Here is a 17,952-nt window from a genome sequence, read left to right on the forward strand (position 1 = left end):
AGTTTATTTATACTAAAAATGGAAATTTCGTGTCCAACTAGACTTCGTAGTATTGCACAGTAAAAGTTCAGTAACGCTGAGAAACTTCGAGAAAATACGTATTCCCTATTATTATATTTGCTTCAGTCCATTTACGAACTCAATTTACTTCCACTTTGAACTAACTGTGAGTACAATTTTGAACTACTCAATATTATGGAATTTACTTGTAGTTACGACGTTAAATTTTCTGAGTCTATATCGCTTTAAAATTAACATCTCAAAGGTGGACAACTCTAAAAATGTGGACATAATTCTGACGGCCGTGGATGTCCACTTCTGAGAGGCTTCACTGTAATTACGAAGCAATACCTTATTTTATATGCTGATTAATTAACATTATTTTCTTTCATTTTACTTTGTGGTAATGTCGTTTTATCGATCTAGGGATTTTTTTTGTTATCAAATTACGTATAAATTAATGCAAATATAAACTTTGATATTTTGGTACGAATAATTATTATTTCTGTTAGCAAACACTTTCAACGTACCACATTAATTATGAAATATTAAAAAAAAAAAAAAAACTTTTGTCAAACAAAGAAAACAATTTAATTTGGTTACAGATTATAAAGGGTGATTTGTTAAGAGCTTGATAACTTTTTTTTTTAAAAAAACGCATAAAATTTGCAAAATCTCATCGGTTCTTTATTTGAAACGTTAGATTGGTCCATGACATTTACTTTTTGAAGATAATTTCATTTAAATGTTGACCGCGGCTGCGTCTTAGGTGGTCCATTCGGAAAGTCCAATTTTGGGCAACTTTTTCGAGCATTTCGGCCGGAATAGCCCGAATTTCTTCGGAAATGTTGTCTTCCAAAGCTGGAATAGTTGCTGGCTTATTTCTGTAGACTTTAGACTTGACGTAGCCCCACAAAAAATAGTCTAAAGGCGTCAAATCGCATGATCTTGGTGGCCAACTTACCGGTCCATTTCTTGAGATGAATTGTTCTCCGAAGTTTTCCCTCAAAATGGCCATAGAATCGCGAGCTGTGTGGCATGTAGCGCCATCTTGTTGAAACCACATGTCAACCAAGTTCAGTTCTTCCATTTTTGGCAACAAAAAGTTTGTTAGCATCGAACGATAGCGATCGCCATTCACCGTAACGTTGCGTCCAACAGCATCTTTGAAAAAATACGGTCCAATGATTCCACCAGCGTACAAACCACACCAAACAGTGCATTTTTCGGGATGCATGGGCAGTTCTTGAACGGCTTCTGGTTGCTCTTCACTCCAAATGCGGCAATTTTGCTTATTTACGTAGCCATTCAACCAGAAATGAGCCTCATCGCTGAACAAAATTTGTCGATAAAAAAGCGGATTTTCTGCCACTGATTTTGGTAATAAAATTCAATGATTTGCAAGCGTTGCTCGTTAGTAAGTCTATTCATGATGAAATGTCAAAGCATACTGAGCATCTTTCTCTTTGACACCATGTCTGAAATCCCACGTGATCTGTCAAATACTAATGCATGAAAATCCTAACCTCAAAAGAATCACCCTTTACCATGACGGCTTAGCCATGAAACATATTGCCAAAACATTGGGACCCTTTTAATTTAACTAAGGTCTGTGTAGAAGGACTATGGAAAAATTTGCATTGGACACAGAAAATGGAGCCAACCCTTGTCAGTGTGAAAGGCTACTAAATTTCTACATCTGGTGGCTAACAACTAAGCGTAAATTAAAATATGAAACTGGAACACTATTGACAGGGGTTGAGATTTTAGTTTGTCGAGTGGTTGCTAAGTAGTTGCTTATACAAAATGTTATATAGGGTATTAGAAAATCATTTCATAAATGGCTGTAAATTGAGAAATTAGATAATATATTTAGGGTGGCTGATATGTAATGCAACAGTGTAAAGCGCTACACTTGTGTATACTCACCACCATAGAATGGTCATGGGGGTATAATAAGTTTGTCATTCCGTTTGTAACACATCGAAATAACGATTTCCGACTATATAAATTATATATATTCTTGATCAGGGAGAATTTCTAAGACGATATAACCATGTCCGTCTGTCTGTTGTAAATAAGCTACAGTCTTCAAAAATGAAGCTCTCGTACTGGAATTTTGCACTCGTCTTTAGTCTGTAGGCAGGTCACGTTCGAAGATGGGTTATATCGGTTCAGGTCTCGATATAGCCCCCATACAAATGAACCCCCCGATTTGTGGTCTTGTTAGACACCGCACTTTTTTGGAATTCAAAATCTAAAGGTATCTTGGGTACATAAATAAGTGTGCCGAATATAGTGTGAATCGGTCCATGTTTTCGCTTAGTCCCCATTTAGCCCTATCTGCCGATTTGACTTCTTGAGGTTCTGCACAGCGCAATATTTATCCTATTACACTGAAACTGGAAATCTAAAGGTATTTAGGTCCATAAACAATTATGCGGAAAATGATATGAATCGATCCATGTTTTGGCATAGCTCCAATATATACCGATCTCCTGATTTGACTTATTGAGTGAGCGTCTAGACACCCCAATTTTCACTAGGGAGAGTATCTGTAATCAAACCCGCACGACGAGTTTTCAAAGGAAACTATTTTATTTAGTTAATGGTGGTGGATATTTAAGATTTGGCCCGCGCTAAATTAAGGCCGTATATACTTGTAAGGCCGTATATACTTTTTTTAATTTTATTGTTCAAAAACACAAAATGTGTGAAATGACATCAAACTTTAGAATCAGTTTAGATTTGGTCGAATTGGCTACCTTTATGAATTTATTCCTTAAAACGGCCGGAAAAAACATCACACAATACACGAAAATGGTTCTGCTATATTTTGGCGCATTCCCGGCGAAGCGCCGGCTTAAGATTATCGACTCTTTGGTATTTTTTAGTGCCAACCTTAAGTCCAAATTATCCCAGCCACCCAACGGATTGAGATCCAGAACTCTTGGTTGGACATTGTGTGGTGTGGCTTTACGAATTTAGGCCTTAAAATAGGTGAAAAAAACCATCACACACTACACGAAAGTAACTCTGCGGTATTTTGGCCCATTCCCGGAGAAGCGCCTTTTGGAGATTATCGACACTTTGGTATTTTTACTCATTAAATTATCCCATACACCCAACGGATTGAGATCCGGAGGTCTTGATTGGCCATTGTGGGGCGTGCCTTTACGAATTTAGGCCATCACACACAACACGAAAGTGGCCCGCTGTATTTTGCACCATTCTTGGCAAAGGGCCGTTTTGAGATTATCGCCACTTTGGTATTTTTAGTACAAACCTTACTCTCCAAAATCGTCCAAGTCGTCCAACAGATTGCTTGGCCGTTGTGCGGTAGAAATGAAGCGAGGAACTTCCTTTTTAAGCCACTCTTGGTTCTTGAGTGTGATCGTCGTGAGTCCTTAGCATACGACAGGAAATGTTTATCCCAAGCTTCAATATTGTCTTAAATATTTCTTAAATTTTTTCTGTCTTGAAATTTGTATGGTGCTAAGGACATTTTGTCAAATATTAACTCCAATATGTTTTCTTCGTACTAGAAAATTTTGTTTAAAAAGCAATCGTATGTTCAATATTTTTTCCTTAACTTTTTGGACTCCAACATTTAGTTGTAGTCATGGTTATCTCTACTAATGTGTGGGCATCAATTTTAATCTCACTCATTGCAATAACAAATTTAAAAATAAATTATTTCGATTTTATATATATATGCCTCCAAATAGATGATTTCAGGTGATGGATTGGAGACTCACCTCAGTGCTAGGTATCAATTTGGTAATTATCAAACTGGGAATTCAATTCAACTGTGCAACAAATCAATCAATTAATAAAAATTTTCCCTAACTTCAAGGACAATGCGATGTAATGGATATAATATTCATTTTCTTATTTAAGGGGGTACTACCTAATATATTGAATACATTTGGGGAAAAACGTGAATGATAAATATAACTCACTAAGCTCTGTCATATCAATGCTCACAAGCATATATTTTAATCATCAGACCTATCTGCCAAAAATATAATCTAAGTAATGGAAAATATACATTACATTACAAGGAGGAATAAGCGAGGATGACACTGAGCTTCTTCCATAATAAATTTCAATAATCATACAGAAAAATTATAACCCACATATTTCTTATTTAAAATCTGATTGAATTAAAAAACTTAATCAATTAAAATAGTAAATGATACAATAAACTCTTTAGTGAAATTGAAAATTAAAGTTAGTTAAGAGATTGATTAAAATTGTTATGGTTTTAATTCAAACCTTAATAAATAAATAAGAATTATTAAAATTTTTATGTTAGCCTATTGCCACTGGAGGCAGTTTAATGTCCAAATAATTTATACTGCAAATTATTACAATATTTATTCGATCTTATCTGACAAAAATATTAGCGGAATTGATACTATATGTTATTGAAAAGAAAATGCCACTTACCAATCTACATAACCCTGACTATACATAGGTTTCATCGCTGGCTAATTTGAATTTGGATAGCCTGTAGTGTAGATTTGGTGGGGGGATATGATTCATTTTGGGTCTTATATGCTAATTTCTTATAAATATTATATGCGAAAATTATTTTTTTTTCCAAACCAGACCTGTATCCTAATATAAACTTTATTCATCCTAGATTTGGAAACCTAGTTAGTTCCCAAAAATGTCTTTATTGTAAAGAAGCCACATCATTGGCTCGGAATCAATACCAAAATCCTTAAAGGAAGGTCAATATCTTTGGATACATGTAAGAAGTCAATGAAATAAGAAACTCACAATTTATCCATATTCGAGTGTTTGTTTAAATGTCATCATCATCTCAACTGTTAACAGAACGAAATTAATTCTTGATTCTTTTAATTTAACCGGCACAACAAAACCCTGTTACAAATACCACAAAACAATACCAGAATCTGTAAATTCTTTTGTTTTTTTGCCATCACCTTACTGTCAAACATTGGCAAATTTACATGTAGCCAAAAAAGTAACCAGTAGCACTATTATCGACCCACAACCCTCTTATCACATATTTGCATGTCCATTACAATGACCTTAATTAGCCATGCAAAAAAGGCCGTTGATCATTCCCTCGCATTCACTCAATTGTTGTGTGAGGCATGTGGGAGTGTGTGTGTAAAATTGATGATGATTCGCATACACGTGTAATTTCGGAAAATACATGACACATGGTGGCAAGTGTTTACAGACGGTTGTATGTATGTTGGAAAAAAAACTGAATTGGAACATGATTGTCTGTGTTAATTTTTTGGTTCCATTTTTTTTTCTTCAATTTTTAGTCATACCTTCTGAATAACCCAGCAATAAAATTTATGACGAATATTTATGTACCCAAAACACGTAACATGGATTGCGTGATTTGCCTGCTGTCTAGACTGTAGCTCTAACTCAAGGTTATAATAAATTTCAACTATTTCGGAATGACGAATACATCAGGACTCAGAATAATGAACACTCAAAAAACAAAAGTTTATTTGGATGCAACAAATTTGACTTTCCCTTAAGGATTTTGATGTTGATTCCGAGCCAACGATGCGGTTTCTTTGAAATAAAGACAGTTTTTAGGAAGTTATCTGTCTTTAAATCTAGGATCCATAAAATTAAATTTAGGATACGGATGTGATCTATAGAATTTCCAATGTCTTGGATTTTTGATTAAATATGGTGGAATAAGGGGTTCTTAAAGGGAAAGGGTAAAAGGTGATTTGAACAACAGGTGAGTAGCATTTGGGGTGTTCCTCGCTCCAGATGGCAGTAGCCCCATGGTTGTGACAAAAATTGCCTTACTTCAAAGACAAGCGACTTAAAAAGAGGGAAGATTCATGTCCTTAATTTAAAGAAGGCATATATTTTTTTCTTTCATATTAGGCCAATGTTTTTTTCAGTGTAGATAATATGTGGACCACTTTTTGGCACTTTTTCTGCTACATACATTATTCCATCAGTGTACAACTTTTGTGGTTTCTCAACGAAAAGTGATACTCCAAATTATTTACCCACACTGAAAAAAAAACATACCCGGTTCCAAAGATTTTGTCTTTCCTTTAAAAAATTTGGTATTGATTCCAAGCCAAAGAAGCGGAAAATACAAGTAAGGATACTTTTAAGACACAATTCTCTTTTAAAATCGGGTTTTGTGTACTTGCTTCTAGGAAGCAAATTTTAATTTTTCGCTTTTTCAGCTTTTTTTCTTCATATCAAAGTCCTTTAAAAACAAGTTAACGACGACTTTATTTTCCAAATTAAGACTCGACTTCTAGTAGAAATTATGCTGTGTTTCAAGTAAACAACGTCTTTAAAATAAAGTGTTGAAAAACATGTCCTATATTTGAACGATTTTTTGCTTTGTAGTCAAGATGCAAAAAGAACAAATTTAAAGACAATTTCATTAAATTTAAAGATTTTTTCTAAATTATTAAAGTCAAGTTGACCTTACCCCAAACATTTTTTCTTTCATCTAATTATACAATTATTTTTCGAGCTTTATGGGCAAATATAGATTAAGGAACATGGTTAATAGAGCCATTGAAAAGAAAACGCCAGATACAAATCTATACACGCCTGGACTGTACATGTTTCGGTTCGGGCGAATGAACCTTTCCACAGCCTTTAGTATAGATCTGTCTGGGAGAGAAAACATTTGGGAAATTTCCTCTTACAAATTGAATCATCTTTTCTCCCACTGTACATCATCTTTTTTTTTTCTTTCATGTTATGATATCCATTTTTAAATCAAATCACTTAATTATAAGGACAATACGACTTCATTGAAAAGTTTATCGACCTTTGGTCAAGGAAAAAACTTTATACTAGAGAAATGCGTCTTCTATGCTAAGCAAAATTTGCATTGGTATTTTAAAGACATGAAATCTTTGACCTTACGACAATATTTTTTTCAGTGTAGATACAGTGACAGTAATGACCCCACTTTGTGGACTGATATCTTCTTGGTTTGCACATCAAACTATCTTCACGCAGACCCATTTTTTTCTTTCGAAAATAGAATTTGATTCTCCTCTGAATACCCCTGTACTTTGTTTGGGGGCTTGTACAAAACAAAACTTTTATTTGGGGGTGCAAATCGGTACTCTGTGTCTGTAGCAGATTTCCTTTAATTTGTAGGGTAAAACAACTAAAGTGGCACTTTAACACATCCTTCTTCACAAAGTCACCAATTCAATTGTCAACCAGATGAATCAAAGGGCAACAATGCCAAACAATCACAAAAACATTGAGCTTCCATAAGCCGATACCATTCATTGCCATTATGTATGTGTATACAAAAGGAATTCATTTTGTTTCCCATGCAGATATGAACAAAGTAAGAATGTCCTATGATGTCAATCAATTGCATACCGTCAAATCTGTCAAAATGGCAACTTAACTTGATTATGGAAAAACGAAACAAAGAACCCTTGAATTGATCATCAGAGCATTTATGATGAGTGCCTCCCCGTTATAGGTTATATGTAAAAGCAAAGGTCAAACCATATGCATACATACATTTAGGAGTTTTCCAAAGGTCAAACTAAATGAAGCATATATTTAGGAGTTGCCTTTGTTTTTGTTGCATATTTTAATTTTTTTGGTAATAATTTCAAACTTTTATGTGTGCCAAAACATTTTTGTTATGCAAGTATTTTTGATGTTTTCCCTTTATAATAACCACAGAGCATTCAATAAAATGCAAACCATTTTATAGCATACCTTGCGGTATTACTTGCTAGTTAACATTTGTTAGCATACAAAGCGGGGCCACTATAGCAAACAGCATATTTGGCTATAAGAACAAAGTAATTGTGGAAGCGTTATTATTAAAGGATTTTTGAGGGATTTGTGTTTGCTAGTAAATGGAATGTTTGCAAGCAAAAAACTTTAATTAAAAATTCACAACAATTCTATTTAATTAGTATGATTTTAGCGAAAATTGTGTGAAAACAAGGTGCATAAGCAGCCCCTTTCTCATGTTCACGCCACTCTAGTTATCGCATCATGCTTTCCCATTTAGTGACAAACGCTTTCATCAAGCATAAGTAATGAGGTATTATTCGAAAATTGGTGCTGGTTGAAATGAGAAAACTGGAGGATAATTGAATATTTGCATGTTACGCACAAAGATAAATTTGCATTTCAATTGCTATTTCCTTTGAAGTGGAAATTGTAAACTGATCTTGTTAATAGGCATATTCCATTTTCGGTTTTTATACTCGAACATTTATTGGACTTTACAGAATGCCATAGTTTGCCATAACATAAATGGAAATTAGATATGTTAAGATAGAACAGAGTCTTCTGGGACTGGATGAACCTGAAGACATTGTCTCTATGTTAGATTAGGTTAGGTAGCAGCCGGATGTATCAGGCTCACTTAGACTATTAAGTCCATTGTGATACCACCTTGGTGAACTTCTATACAGAAATAAAATTTTGACAAAATTTCCTATAGAAATAAAAATTTAGATAAAAATTTCCATAGAAATCAAAATTTGAAAAAAATTTCTATAGAAATAAAATTTTGACAAAATTTTCTATAGAAATAAAATTTGACAAAATTTTATATAGAAATAATATTTTGACAAGATTTTCTATAGAAATAAAATTTTGACAATATTGTCTATAGAAATAAAATTTTGACAAAATTTTCGATAGAAATACAATTTTGACAAAATTTTCTATAGAAATAAAATTTTGAGAAAACTTTCAATAGAAACAAAATTTTGACTAAATTTTCTATAGAAATAAAATTTTGACACAATTTTCTATAGAAATAAAATGTTGACAAAATTTTTTATAGAAATAAAATATCTGACAAATTTTTCTGTAAAAATACAATTTTGATAAAATTTTCTATAGAAATAAACTTTTGAAAACATTTTCTATAGAAATAAAATTTTGACAAAATGTTCTATAGAAATAAAATATTTTACAAAATTTTCTATAGAAATAAAATATTTTACAAAATTTTCTATATAAATAAAATTTTGACAAAATTTTCTATATAAATAAAATTTTGACAAAATTTTCTATATAAATAAAATTTTGACAAAATTTTCTATAGAAATAAAAATTTGACAAAATTTCCTATGGAAATAAAATTTTGACAATATTGTCTATAGAAATAAAATTTTGACAAAATTTTCGATAGTAATAAAATTTTGATAAGATTTTTGTCTCTATGTTACCATATTTTGGGTATCGAGTACATATACTTGCAATACCCAAACATATTCAGGCATAAAGTCTTAGGCAAAATTGGTCAGTTCATATCGGCTCCAATTTAGATATAGCTGTCGTATATATTCGTCCGATCGGACAACCTCGTATTTGCTCTTAATTTGTGAACATACACATGTACTCCTCCCTGAAAATAATATAATTTGATACCCATTTTCAAGAGTAAATGGGAATCCCATGCTAAAGACGTATCTATCTCTCTTTTTCTGTACAATTTTTGTTATGCAAAAAAAAATCCTAAAGAATTAAGACCACCATTAGGATCAAATATTTAAAGCCGATAGTTCATTTAATGGATTTTAGTTTCCATTATCGTGAATCACTTTCCCATCACTCTCATCCACGTAGAACTTTAATACAAATCAATTAAAGCATGCTTTTAGGGTTATAAATCCATTATGGTTTTTACAGCATACTTTTAGGCTTGGTATAGTCCAGTTAAATGCATTCCCCATTTAATATTCTCCATTGTAAGTAAATGCAAACAAGGGCGATTATCTCTCTCTTTTTTTTATTTCATTACTTTTGATCGAAATTAGATAAGATAGAACTAAGTCTTCTGGGACTAGATGTAACCAGAAAATAAGAAAATTTGATATCCATTTTTCAACAAAAAATGTCAATCCCTGGATAAATAAAATCATCTGTATCGCTTTTTCTCTGTACAATAATCACTTAATCATACCTAAATCATCCTAAAGAATTGAGATCATCATTGGGATCAAATATTTAAAGTTCATAGTTCATTTAATGCATGTTAGTTTTCATTACCATAAATCACGTTGCCATCATTCTCATCCTCGTAGAACTTGAATACAAATCAATTAAAGCATGCTTTTAGGATTATAAATCCATTATGGTTTTTACAGTATACTTTTAGGCTTGTTATAGTCCAGTTAAATGCATTCTCCATTTAATATTCTCCATTGTAAGTAAACTCAAACAACGGCGATTATCTCGCTCTCTTTTTCACACTTTTTCATTGTTGTTCACTTTTTTTTTTTTTTTTTTTTTTTGAGGGCAGTGGTCTGGATCATTAATCTCCATAAAACTTAAACTTCTTTAAACGTGTAAAACTGAATTTAAATTATTTATCTTAACGCTAATGTCGCTTCGATTAAAGTTTAAACAACTGCCTTTATCTTTAGCTGTCAATCTTAATTCTTACCTTATCTACTGTTTTTTTCCTTCTCATTTTATAGATTATACACCCAGTATGAGAATGCATGTCCCGTCATCCTTTGTTGCTTGGTATTTTCAACAATAGTGGCTGTGGTTGGATTTCTTTAGTTTTTGGTAAATATCTGGCAGAAATTAAAAGAGGATTTTCATAAGGGTAAGTGCATCCAAAAGATACCAACAATGGCAAAAAATTAAACAACCTAGAATGTTCAAGGCTACTTTTTTTCTTCACAATATATATTTGAATTATCATTCGGACAATACTGTTACGAATTTGATAATTATAGATATAAGTTTATTTAAATTAGTTTCCGTTAATTTAAAATTTAAAATTGTAACGATAAAATTTCGCTATCACTTGTTGGAATCATCTATTCATTTTCTAGTATTTTCCTGAATTTCTTTTATGTTCTTTTGTTTGCTTACCGAAATGTTAGTTTTTACTCTCTCATAGAATAACAACCCCTTTGCTTTGTTATTTTGCTTTCTCATTTCATCTCATTGTCTATTGTCATTGTTGTTGTAGTAATGCGAGCATATATCTATGTGAGTGTGTATGTGTTTGGCAGCCACCAGACGAATTACTTAATGGTCGTAGATCCTTCTAGCATTGTCTAAGAATGTTCTGGCGTTGCCAGAATATTGTAGTGCTACCAGAATGTTCTCGTATTGCCACACCGTCATATATAAAAGCGCTCGCATGCTGCTAACGAGTCAGTCTTAATTAAAGCGTCAAACGAATAACTTCAGTGTGAACGAATTGTAAGGTGTGAAGTCATAGTAAATAAATTGTAGATTGTCGTTATTTAAAAGAACTGTGTTTTAATTGTCGGGTAATTAAAAACGCCTAAATATAAAAAACGTAACAATTGGTGTCGGAAGTGAAATAACGAAAAAAAATCTACAATGAAGTTTAATGAGCTTCGAGTGGAAGACCTAAAAAAGGAGTTGAGCAAACTGGAGCTGCCGACAACAGGCAATAAGGCCCAGCTTCAAAAGCGTCTACTGGAAGAGTTTGAACGGCGTAATATTGACATTGCGACGCATGAGTTTGATTATAAGGAAGACATTGATGAATCAATACTCGTCAATACCAGCAGTATAGAAACTCCGTCTGTGGCTTCGAGTGTTGTGGACTACACATCAATGCTCAGTGTTTTGAGCAAAATGATGGAGGAAAACTCTAGGAAAATCATGGATGAGAATTCTAGAAAAATGGAAGAAAATTCTAGAAAAATGGAAGAAAATTCTAGAAAAATGGAAGAAACTTCTAGAAAATTGCTGAAAGAAAATGCCCTACAAATGGAAGCAAGTTCAAGAAAATTGGAAGAAAAATTCGACAAAAATTCTAGAATTCTCAATGAAAAACTACAACAAATTTCTGAAGGCATGGAAAAACGTGTGGACCATATAGAAAATCAAATTGTGGAATTGGATAAGAAAGTTCTTTCTGTGGATGAGAAAATTATGGTTCATGATGAGAAGTTTCTGCACATCGAGAAAAAAATGTCAGAGCTGGAAATTAAAGGTGGTCCAGTGCGCGTCATTGAGGGCTCAAAAATCAAAACTCCTGTTTTCGATGGCTCAACGTCATTTGATGTCTTCAAATTCCAATTCGAAATGGTTGCTTCTAGAAATTTGTGGAATGACGATGATAAAGCAATTGAACTTCTATTGGCATTAAAGGGCAATGCTGCTGATGTGATACAAAGCATTCCCGCTGCTTCTAGAAATAACTATAATGAAGTAATAGCGGCGCTTCAACGCAAGTATGGTGGAGAGCACAAGCAAGACATCTTTAGAATGGAATTAAGAGGTAGAGTCCAGAAATCAAACGAGACTCTACAAGACTTTGCAACAGAAGTTGAGCGGTTGGTGCTACTGACATACCCAGGAGAGAGTCACCCACTTGTGGACCGCATCAAAATTGAGACCTTTGTGAATGGCATTCGAGACCCTGAGATAAAATGTGCAACATATGCCGCACAAAAAGCTACATTCACAGAAACAGTAACATTTGCACTTGTACAAGAGACTGCGAGATTGCTGGCACGGCCTCAAATTCACAAAGTACGCAGAGTAGAGACCGAGTGTGAAGAATCGAAATCGGTCATTGAATTGGTAAAAGAGGCTCTAAAGCAGATAATGCAAGAAATGAAGCAGCAAGCAAATAAATCTAGAATGAAATGCTATAACTGTGATAAGGCTGGACATCTTTCCCGGGAATGTAAAGCGTGGCGTAAAACGTCGGGGTCAATCTCGCCATCTCCATTAAACAATAATCAGAAGAAGGCGACCACAAAGCCAAGCGACTCAAATTCAAATTTTGCGGATAATAGAAAAGCTGGCAAACAAGTTATTGATCAAGCCTTGACACGACGGCATTGCAATGTAGAAAGCAGACGCTACTCGAAGGCTGAACCAAAGGAGACAGTTGTAAATGTCAGACAGTTACACATCGAATCTGGCACAGACTGGTCAACAGAGCAACATAAAGATCCCATTCTGAGAAAAATTATTTCGGCAAAACAAGAAAATAAGAAACCCAGCAAGAAAGACATCGCAGCCGAAAGTCCACTTATGAAAGCATACTGGGCTCAATGGGATAGTTTAGTTCTAGTCAATGGATCCCTGCAACGTAAATGGGAAAGCGAAGATGGCAAGAGCAGCCGAAATTTGATCATCGTTCCAGATTCCAAAATAAGAGATGTTTTGGCGGAGTTCCATAATGGTCCCAGTGGAGGTCATCTGGGAATAACCAAAACCGCCGAGAAAGTGAAGCAACGATTCTACTGGGTTGGATGCCAGAAATCAATTGCTGAATGGGTAGCCAATTGCGAGAAGTGCATGAAGGCGAAAGGTCCAACAAGGAAAAGTCGAGGTCCTATGCAAGAATATAGACCAGGAGCCCCGTTTGAAAGAATAGCAATGGACGTGGCAGGCCCTTTCCCAGTAAGTGATTCTGGAAACCGTTATGTCCTTGTGGTCATGGATTACTTCAGCAAATGGCCGGAGGTGTATGCAATTCCAAACCAAGAGGCAAAAACGATGGTGGATGTGGTCAACAAAAACTGGATATGTCGCTACGGTGTGCCGTCCGAGATTCACTCAGACCAGGGAAGAAATTTTGAATCGGCCATATTCAAAGAGATGTGTGAATCCCTTGGTATCAAGAAAACGAGGACTACACCATTACATCCACAATCCGATGGCATGGTAGAAAGGTTTAATCGCACTCTGGAGGAACATCTTCGAAAAGTAGTGGACAACGGCCAGAGGGACTGGGACGAGCATATACCAAAGTTTTTGCTGTCGTATAGATCTGCCATTCATGATTCCACCTCTCGAACACCGGCCAATGTTCTATTCGGAACTGAGTTGAAGTTGCCTGGTGATCTGATATTCGGTGCTAAACCTAATGAGCTCGCCATGGAAGAAAACAGAAACGACATCCCAAACACTTTCGGTGAAGTTCACGAATCAGTGCGCAACAAAATAAAAATGGTCAGCAACAGAATGAAGGCGAGATACGATCGTGCTGTAAATACTGAAGGCTTCCAAGAAGAAGAATTGGTTCTGCTATTTAACCCGCAACGAAAGAAAGGATTGTGTCCTAAACTGCAAACACAGTGGGAAGGCCCATACAAAGTCATCAAGAAGATCAATGATGTTGTATACCGGATTCAGAAGGACGACAGCCCTAGATCAAAGATGGAAGTTGTACATCTGGAACGATTGGCTCCTTACGGAACAGGTTCTGTGCCTGTTCGGGACGAACAGGCTTAAGCGGGAGGCAGTGTTACGAATTTGATAATTATAGATATAAGTTTATTTAAATTAGTTTCCGTTAATTTAAAATTTAAAATTGTAACGATAAAATTTCGCTATCACTTGTTGGAATCATCTATTCATTTTCTAGTATTTTCCTGAATTTCTTTTATGTTCTTTTGTTTGCTTACCGAAATGTTAGTTTTTACTCTCTCATAGAATAACAACCCCTTTGCTTTGTTATTTTGCTTTCTCATTTCATCTCATTGTCTATTGTCATTGTTGTTGTAGTAATGCGAGCATATATCTATGTGAGTGTGTATGTGTTTGGCAGCCACCAGACGAATTACTTAATGGTCGTAGATCCTTCTAGCATTGTCTAAGAATGTTCTGGCGTTGCCAGAATATTGTAGTGCTACCAGAATGTTCTCGTATTGCCACACCGTCATATATAAAAGCGCTCGCATGCTGCTAACGAGTCAGTCTTAATTAAAGCGTCAAACGAATAACTTCAGTGTGAACGAATTGTAAGGTGTGAAGTCATAGTAAATAAATTGTAGATTGTCGTTATTTAAAAGAACTGTGTTTTAATTGTCGGGTAATTAAAAACGCCTAAATATAAAAAACGTAACAATACAAATCTCTTTACTAACCTAACTATCGTATTAAAATCATTGAATATCTCCAACATAGCAATTTGTGGGCTCAAAATAGATACTAAAGTTGAACTTCCCCATGGTCAGAAAATAAAAACGAGGTATAAGTAAGAAGAAGTCAAGCAAATCCGGTTATATGGTACCATACTTGAACTCTAATCAATTAGAGAGAAGTACTTAGCATAATTATCTGATGCAAGGCTATTGCAAGAGTAATGTACTAGAGAGTAGGTTAGATTACTGAGAGTCCCTCATTTTCAAAATTCTCTTAACCTATTCAGACCATTATGTTACTACAGATGGTGAACTTCTCTTGCCTTGTCACTTAGTGTTATCCGTTGTATGTTTAGCTCAGTAGCGAGGGACCTCCTTTTTATAGCCGAGTCGGAAATGTTTGTTACACAATGTGTGGCAGCATTTGTATGGGGAGATAAATCACCACTGAACAATATTTTGTTGTTCGACCGAAATTTGAATTGAACCCACGATACATAGCGTGCAAAAAGGGTGTGCTAAGAATTACACCACGGTGGCTCTCAATGGCGTAATAAATTCGTCTTCTTCTTCTTTTTGTTATTTTTCCCATATGAAAATGGGTTCTTCCATATATTGGCTTTGTTGCGTTAGTTTGAATAGCTGTTGCTTAATTCGTAATGTGTGGTTTTTGTAATGCTGGCATAGGGAAGTAAGTTTGAGAGTCATTGAGAAGGCATTTGTAATAAGAGAGTGAGCTAAACCAATGAGATTAATACGATTGTGTTTTGTATGCATATGCTGAGTGGAAAGTGCTGGGGGTTATATACCTTAGGTACGAAAAGATTAGTCAATGTAAAGTAAATTAATTCGTGTTAATTGCTACTGAGATAGGGAGTCACATATGGATTTATCATTCCACCGTAATCAAAATCAATAATGATAATCTAATAAATAAACCATCATATCATAACATATACCAAAGTACGTTAGACTCTAAAAAAGCGAACCTAAACCCAATTTAATTTTATTGTAATTCTAGAAAATTATTATGTATTCGTTAGGTTAGGTTAAAGTGACAGCCCGATTAAATTTCAGGCTCACTTAGACTATTCAGTCCATTGTGATACCACATTTAACTAAAAGTACCTATTACATATGGGCACTTCTAGTCTTAACCACTGAACCTTCTCTATTATTTACTTTTGTGGAACCAACCAGATTGTTCCAAAATATGTATTGGTTCAAATTTCCCCAGAATGGGATCGCCTTATTAGTATCTATAGGTAAACATTTTCACTGATGTTTAATATTAGTATTAATTTAAGAAAAACAATGAAATTCGGTGAGCCTGAATCTTAAGTACCCTCCACCATGAATTGCGTACCAAATTTCAATTGGATCGGATGAGATTTGCTTTTCCAGGAGGCCCCTTAAGGAAAATCTGTAGTTTTGAGGGCTATATAAGGAGACTCCGTAAGGCAAATCTGGGCATCGGTATATACGGAGAATATTCTAACATCACGTACAAAATTAGTTTAATTAACCCTTATACTACATTGGGGTCATTTTATGACCCCTATCGTATTTTTCAACACCGCATATCTTACTGTTCAAATATAATTAACAATTTCTATCACTCAGTGCATTAATTGGTAACATATGCTGAATTCATGCTGAGTAGTAAGAACTTTTAATTATAATCCAAAAGTAAGAAATTCGGTGATGAAAAATATGACCTAATACCCAACATAGTATAAGGGTTAAATAATGAACAAGTATATACGGCCGTAAGTTCGGCCAGGCCGAAGCTTATGTACCCTCCACCATGGATTGCGTAGAAACTTCTACTGAAGACTGAAGTCATCCACAATCGAATTACTTGGTTTGCGGTAACACTTGCCGATGGCAAGGTATCTTAAAACTTCCTAACACCGTCTTCTAAATTACAAGGTAGTCCATACGTAGTATATATTAAACTAAAAAAGGCCGATTAAATACGTATATAATTAAGTTTAAAGTTTCTATAGAAATAAAATTTTGACAACATTTTCTATAGAAGTAAAATTGGGAAAAAATTTTCTATAGAAATAAAATTTTGACAAAATTTTCTATAGAAATAAAATTTTGACAAAATTTTCTATAGAAATAACATTTTGACAATGTTTTCCATAAAAATAAAATTTTGGTAGATTATTTTTGGCTCGAGTGGCAACCATGAATATGAACCAATTTTTGTGTGATTGGGGATCGGCTATATATAACTATAGACCGATATGGACCAATTTTGGCATGGTTATTAGCGGCTTTATACTAACACCACGTTGCAAATTTCAACCGGATCGGATGCATTTTGCTCCTCCAAGAGGCTCCGGAGATCAAATCTGGGGAACGGTTTATATGGGGGCTATATATAATTATGGACCGATATGGACCAATTCTTGTGTGTTTGTTAGAAACCACATTCTAACACCATGTTCCAAATTTCAACCGGATCGGATGAATTTTGCTCCTCCAAGAGGCTCCGGAAGACAAATCTGGGAATCGATTTATATGGGGGCTATATATAATTATGGACCGATATGGACAAATTTTTGCATGGTCATTAGAGAACATATTCCAACACCATGTACCAAATTTCAGCCGGATCGGATGAAATTTTCGTTTCTTAGAGGCTCCGCAAGCCAAATTGGGAGATCGGTTTATATGGGGGCTATATATAATTATGAACCGATGTGGACCAATTTTTTCATGGTTGTTAGAGACCATATACTAACACCATGTACCAAATTTCAGCCGGATCGGATGAACTTTGCTTCTTTTAGAGCGATCGCAAGCCAAATTTGGGGGTCCGTTTATATGGGGGCTATACGAAAAAGTGGACCGATATGGACCAATTTTTGCATGGTTGTTAGAGACCATAAACTAACACCATGTACCAAATTTCAACCGGAGCGGATTAAATTTGCTTCTCTTAGAGCAATCGCAAGCCAAATTTGGGGGTCCGTTTATATGGGGGCTATACGTAAAAGTGGACCGATATGGACCAATTTTTGCATGGTTGTTAGAGACCATATACTAACACCATGTACCAAATTTCAGCCGGATC

Source organism: Haematobia irritans, chromosome 4 (assembly GCF_050003625.1).
Source record: "Haematobia irritans isolate KBUSLIRL chromosome 4, ASM5000362v1, whole genome shotgun sequence".
Lineage (NCBI taxonomy): Eukaryota > Metazoa > Arthropoda > Insecta > Diptera > Muscidae > Haematobia > Haematobia irritans.